Raw genomic sequence first — 7,500 nt, forward strand, 5'->3', positions numbered from 1 at the left:
GTAGCGGAGATTGCGCTCGTCACCAATGCAAGAGGCTGCGGTCTCGGCTCCCGGAGTCAGCATTGCTTGGGGCTTGGGCTGATCGCTATACTAACCCGTTTGGCTGGGTTAGGGGGAGGGCAAGTCACGGGTGGGGATCTGGCATTGTGGACAGCGACGCCTACAGGTCAGGTCTGGGCGCCTGCTCAGCGGAGGCGGGACTTGATGAAGGCAGCGTGACCTCCCACGCGTTACACTTCACCAATGAGAGTCCTCGCTGCCAGGTGAAAAAAGAGTCACTGGCTGTCGCCGCGCGTGTCGGAGGAAGCGTGCGGATGACTTCAGGGTTCCCTTGTACCGACCAGTAGGAGAACATGCAGGGCTGTACACTGCGACGATCTCGTCGCAAATTGCCCCTTAATTTGGCCGTTGCGATTGAAATATTATATCTGGTAGCAACGTTGCGAGTAGAGATTTCAACCCTTCATTCGCATTTCACTCCTAAATTAATCCATACAAATTGGATAATTTTTTTTTAAACATTAGCCTACAACCAAGGCTGTACAGTACGACACAATGTCGAGGTGCTATGAAAGAATCTGTCGGCAATGAATGAACTTACTGCGATAGCCTGAGTGAAAAAAAGATTTTCGTGGAGTGAATCTGGGTCACGCTATATACTTGGTACTTGTAGTCTATCGTGCGATTAAAGACCATGTCCCTGTCTGCGTAGTCTATACATCCAACACCAAATCCCATAATTCCTAGCGAAACGAAACTGAATGTGGCCGCTTCCTTTAAATAATAATATGGCTCTTGCTCCGCAAGAACAACTGAGTGGATAATGGATATCAGTCCATTTTATGACAACCACGTCCGATGTGGAGAGATGATAAGATGATGATGCTGTAGCTCACCTCCATAGCCATGAAGTGCTTTGAGAAGCTAGTAAAGGGCTACATCTGCTCCTCCCTCCCCATCAACATGGACCCCCTGCAATTTGCATACCGCCCCAACAGGTCCACGGAGGACGCCATAGCCCATGTGCTGCACACAGCAGCATCACACCTGGACAAGAGGCAGGGGAACTATGTGAGAATGCTATTCATCGACTACAGCTCGGCATTCAATACCATAGTCCCCTCCATACTCATAGCCAAGCTCAGGGACCTGGGCTTGGGCTATGACCTCTGCCAGTGGGTCTTGGACTTCCTGACTGGCAGACCCCAGGTGGTGAGAGCAGGCAACTGCACCTCCTCATCCATCACCCTCAACATAGGGGCACCCCAGGGCTGTGTTCTGAGGCCCTGTCCACACGAGAGTTTGGATTTAATATGACCGAAGTTTGAAAAAATAAAACTCCGTCCACACGGTGAACACAGGTGGACAACCGTGTATAACTGCGTACTCACAGGCAGAGCTGGAACCCAGCAACCGATACATTCAGTACAATGTAATACAATGCCAAAGCAGTAGGCGGCGATGTTGTTCAGACATGAAGGCCATTTCAACCAATCAGAAAAGACTGAACGCTCACTAAACTTCCCGTTGGGTCGCGATCTGCCATTAATTTACTGAAGAAGAAGAAGTAAACTTCCCGTTTAGAAGCACAGCTGGACCCTATTGATCATTTTGCCAACGGAACATATATTTTCAGCAAAGAAAGAAACTGCAATAAACAAACGGATACATTCACTGTGTTCTGCCTCTCATTTTGTTGATGAAACAAAACCATCAGCAACACAATTTACCACCAAGAGCGGATAGTTTAGTCTCACAAAAAAGATCTCCGGTGTTGTTAGCTACACATGCTAATGTCAATGGCATTCTCTATGTATAGTATATAGCTTAAATGCTAACGTAATAATGTAACGTTAACGCTAGTATAATGAATGGATGCAAACGTTATTTAACACATTGCAGAATGGGTACAATACAATACGGCTCAATACAAACAATTGTTATGGGGATGCAGTCTGGACTGGGTTCCTTATAACAATAACTTGACAACACATGAGTTTAGTTTAGCTGCAGCTACATGTTTACTCTGAGCGTCAACAGACATCAGTCGATCACAACACTCTTCAACACAGACGATACGTTTTGAACAAAAGTTTGTTACAATCATTTTCATATAACGCTACTTGGGACAGCTCTGCTGTAAACACTGGTGTAGTTGGCTCTGCTCTAATCTCTCTACCCCGCGGTCTGCCGTGAACATGGGGAATAATTGCGACAGCTCTGCTGTAAACACTGGGAATAACCTCGGTTGCTATGCCCACACGCAACTGCAAAACCGCACAACTCCACCCTGGCCACCGGTTTCAAAAGACCGCGGTTGCAGTGTAGCAAATCCCCGGTTGTGTGTGGCCGAACAGTGCAACTGCGCACATACAATCACGGTTACATTAAACCCAGCGTTCGTGTGGACGGGGCCTGAGTCCCCTCCTCTACTCCCTGTACACACACGACTGTGTGGCTCAGCGGAGTAGCAATACAATCATCAAATTTGCTGACGACACAGTGGTGGTGGGCCTGATCTCTGCCAACGACGAGAGGGCCTACCTGGAAGAGGTCAAGGTCCTGGCGGGATGGTGCCAGGAAAACAGCCTCTCCCTGAACGTCAGCAAAACAAAGGAGATGATTGTGGACTTCAGGAGGTCGGGGGTCAAGGACTACAGCCCCCATAGCATCGACGGGGCACCGGTTGAGAGAGTCAACAGCTTTAAGTACCTCGGAGCCTACATATCCGAGGACTTGACATGGACCACACACATTGACAGTGTTGTGAAGAAGGCACGACAACGCCTCTACTTCCTCAGGCGCCTAAGGAAGTTCCAAGTCAGTCAGAAGATCCTTAAGAACTTCTACTCATGTACAATAGAGAGCATCTTGACCGGCAACATCACCTCCTGGTTTGGGAATAGCACTGCACAAGACCGAAGCAGACTACAAAGAGTGACACGTTCAGCCGAACGCACAATTGGAGGGGGGCTCCCCACCCTCCAGAACATTTACAACAAGCGTTGCACGGGCAAGGCTAAGAGAATCATTAAAGACTCCAGTCACCCGAACAACTGCCTCTTTGAACTGCTGCGGTCAGGCAAGCGATACCGGAGTCTCAAGGCGAGCACAGAAAGACTCAGAAGAAGCTTCTATCCCCAGGCCATCAGGCTGCTAAACGAACAATGAATGAACACTACACAACAACAACCACCAAACGCACATAGCACACACATCCACACGCACACACCCACTTTAAACAAACACACTGTAGCACCCACTCCCCACACTTTATATTTATTGATGAAGGATTGCACTACAACTCGTACACCTTACTGTAAATTGTACCTAAAATTGTACCTCATCCCATTTCTGCTTTGCACTAGATAGTACTGTACATTAGTACACTGCATAGTATTGTATATTATATGGTAACTCAGAACATTGTACATATGTCTATACCGAACACTGTGACCTCATTTTTCTTCTTCTAAATTACATGCTATATTATGTTATTTGATACTATCTTGTCTAGCACAGTCTCTGGAGCGTAACAGTAAGAAGCATTTTGTATGAAAGTATTCTGTACTTCTGTATGACAACTATTAAAGAACTTGAACTTGAACTTGATGATTGACGTGATGATTGATTGACGGGGACACGGAAACTTCTAACGTTCAGGATCAGCCATGCATTACGTGAGTACCCCAATATTAGGACGTGAAATACTGTCTACTTAAATTGACACCGCGGATCAATAAAGTATCAACCTATCTATCTATCTAATAATGAGACAATATGCAAATAAGATAATACTAATAATTGTCGGTTCCCCGTATATGAAATGAAAGTGGCTTGCAACTTTACTGCTGGTAAAATCACTGTTTATTTCTCGTTTTGCATAGTATTACATTCCACTTCTATAAACAATCAAAGTCCTACCGTAAGAGCCTCATACGGGTCAATTAAACCTTTTTTATTAGTCTTTCCTTCGAGCTAAGTTGGACTGAACATTTCACTGTCAAAAGCGCAAATGTAAATAAGGTTGCGTTGCAACAGTTTTCAAAATAAAGGTCATATATACAAATACCTCTCAATTCTTATAAAAAAAAGTCCCGGATATACATAAACATTAATTGGCATAGATCTCTATAAACGGCCCAACACATTGATCACTTTAGGCACACACTGAAACCAGTAACATCACAAATATGAAGCAGGTAATTACCCATACAAATAATAAACCTTTCGTGGGGTTATTTACAATAATAATAATTATTTTTTATTTCTAAAGCACTTTTCATTGTGAAACAAATGTATGCAGAGTTTCTTGTCCTCCTGATTAATGGTGTGTGTGTGTTGTGATGATCTCATTCAAGGAGCACTACACAAGCGCGCGCACACACACACACACACACACACACACACACACACACACACAATTTGTTGTTTTTGTTCCATTAGTGATTTACACACTTTCTCAGTTGGTTCATTATAAAAGATACAAACCTGAAAACAAACGCACTTAAATGTTAAATAAAAGGACCACAGTAATGAGGCAGGAGGAACATATTTTTTTAATAATGGTAAAATTGTTATTTAAAAATGTACCCCTAAAAAAAATGTTTGCCCCTAAATTTCTCAAGTGTGCCCCTAGTGAAAAAGCTTAGCGTACAGCCCTGACATGCACACAACAACCAGGTAGGGGAGGGGGGGAATTGGCACAATGACTAAATTGGGACGGGGAGAAAACAGAGAAAAAATCTGAGAAAGAGAGGATAAAAAAAACTTTTTTTAAAGGAAGCTATAAACGTACCTCTTCACCATAGCCTTTTAATACTGAGACTCATTACATTCACACTATGATTATTGTACTGTAAATGAGAGCTATTTTATTGCTATTGTGTTATTCTGTCTACACTTTATACATAGCTCTTATTCTAAGTCTATTTTATACAAAATATTTTGTCGATGCCTGACTATAATTATGAAAATTGTATGACAATTGTATGCCTATGTCTATTTTATTTTATTTTATGAAAGGTGCTATACACCTGTGTGTGTGTGTGTGTGTGTGTGTGTGTGTGTGTGTGTGTGTGTGTGTGTGTGTGTGTGTGTGTGTGTGTGTGTGTGTGTGTGTGTGTGTGTGTGTGTGTGTGTGTGTGTGTGTGTGTGTGTGTGTGTGTGTGTGTGTGTGTGTGTGTGTGTGTGTGAATAGTTTTCATATTTGGAAGCCTGGGTCATGTTCATAAGTTGGGTGTTAGAGGCCTTCAGATGGCCGGCCTTCCGAAGCGGAGAGCCAAACAGTTAGCAAGATATTGCTCAGTGTCAGCTATTATTGGCAGCCACGCAATTTGGAGAAGACGCTGCTATCTGTGCCCATGAGGTGTATGCTACTTGTCTGGTTCATCATCCTATGTGTGTGTGTGTAACTATGTGTGTGTGTAACAGAATAACCCACAATGTCTAATTGCACTGATAATATTTGTGTCCTTTAAACATTGTATTTATGTGGACATAAATAAAGATTCTAAATGTGTGTGTGTGTGTGTGTGTGTGTGTGTGTGTGTGTGTGTGTGTGTGTGTGTGTGTGTGTGTGTGTGTGTGTGTGTGTGTGTGTGTGTGTGTGTGTGTGTGTGTGTGTGTGTGTGTGTGTGTGAGATGCTTCCATTGTGACACTGTTGTAATTAGCGCGTCTCTACGTGTCTGTACATGTGTTCCTGTCTGTACTGTGTGTCTGTACTGTATGTCTGTGTCAGTCACAGTCAGATCACAGTCTGTCACTAATGACGCATGTGATCATTTGACTGTGCATTGCTGTGGTGTCAGATGCACGTGTTAATGTATCTTAGCAGGTGCTTTTACTGTAGAAATGAAGAGCGTGGGGAGAAACGCAAGAGAGGAGAGAGTGAGCGAGAGAGAGGGGTGGGAGAGAGAGAGAGAGAGAGAGAGAGAGAGAGAGAGAGAGAGAGAGAGAGAGAGAGAGAGGGGTGGGAGAGAGAGAGTGAGAGAGGGGGAGAGAGAGAGTGAGAGAGGGGTGGGAAAGAGAGTGAGTGAGAGAAAGAGTGAGTGAGAGAGAGAGAGAGAGAGAGAGAGAGAGAGAGAGAGAGAGAGAGAGCGAGAAGAGAGAGAGAGAGAGAGCGAGAGAGAGAGAGAGAGAGAGAGAGAGAAGATGGAGAGAGAGAGAGAGAGAGAGAGAGAGAGAGAGAGAGAGATGGAGAGAGAGAGTGAGTGAGTGAGAGATATAAAGTAGAGAGAGTGAGAGAGAGAGAGACACCGCACAACCGATCATATTTACACCCTACATAACCTAATTGATAAACATATAAACCAAAATAAAACCAAAATATATGCCTGTTTTATTGACTTCCAAAAGGCTTTTGATTCTATTTGGCATACAGGACTGTTCTATAAAGTTATAGAGTGGTGTAGGGGGTAAAACATATGATATTATTAAATCAATGTACTCTGGTAATATGTGCAGCGTAAAAATTGGCAAAAAAAGAACAGAATTATTTACCCAAGGGCGAGGCGTTCGTCAGGGCTGCAACCTCAGCCCGGCACTCTTCAATATCTATATTAATGAATTGGCTAATATACTAGAAAAGTCCTCTGCCCCCGGTGTAAGTCTCCACAATCGGGAAGTGAAATGCCTGCTCTTTGCAGATGACCTGGTTGTGTTGTCCCCCACAGCAGACGGCCTACAGCAGAGCCTGGACCTGCTAGAGCATTACTGTCAGACCTGGGCCCTGGCAGTAAACCCCAAAAAAGACCAAAATAATGATATTCCAAAAAAGATCCAGATCTCAGGACGTCCTACCAAAGTTCTCAATTGGTACAAAACATGTAGAGTACTGCACACATTACACCTATTTAGGCCTAAAACTAAGTTCAACTGGACATTTTAAGGAAGCAGTCAATGAGCTGAGAGGGAAAGCACGCCGGGCTTTCTATGCCATAAAAAGAAATATACAAACAGAAATACCAATTCGAATCTGGTTAAAATTAATTGAATGTGTTATTGAACCAATTGCACTCTATGGCAGTGAGGTGTGGGGTCCACTTACAAAACAAGACTTTAGCCAATGGGACAAACACCCCATTGAGACCCTGCATGCAGAGTTCTGTAAGATTCTCCTACATGTCCAGAGGAAAACTACAAACAATGCATGCAGGGCAGAATTAGGCCGTTACCCACTAATACTAAAAATACAAAAAAGAGCAATTAACTTTTGGACACACCTAAAACGAAGTGACCCCCTCTCGTACCATTATCAAGCCCTGCAGTGCCAAGAGCTGAGGAGCATCAGGAACCCCTTACCCAGCTGGTCCTGAGGCTGAGTCCACAAACCTGCTCTCTTAACACACCTCAGGAACAGAACACATCACCAATCAGAATAAATCAAATTACTACACAGCTAAAACAAAACTACATCACCTATTGGAAAACACAAACAAAAGCACAGAGCAAAATGCAGTGCTATCTGGCTCTAAATCGACAGTACACCATAGCAGATT

General features: G+C 43.8%; 1 protein-coding gene across 1 annotated transcript in view; it reads right to left on the minus strand.

The window, feature by feature from the left end:
- The window catches only part of LOC311227390 (uncharacterized protein), a 75,790-nt gene that overhangs the window by 39,184 nt on the left and 29,106 nt on the right, over positions 1–7,500 (minus strand). The window lies entirely within an intron of this gene.

The sequence above is a fragment of the Notolepis coatsorum genome (genome assembly GCF_963971535.1).
Source record: "Notolepis coatsorum genome assembly, chromosome: 4".
NCBI lineage: Eukaryota > Metazoa > Chordata > Actinopteri > Aulopiformes > Paralepididae > Notolepis > Notolepis coatsorum.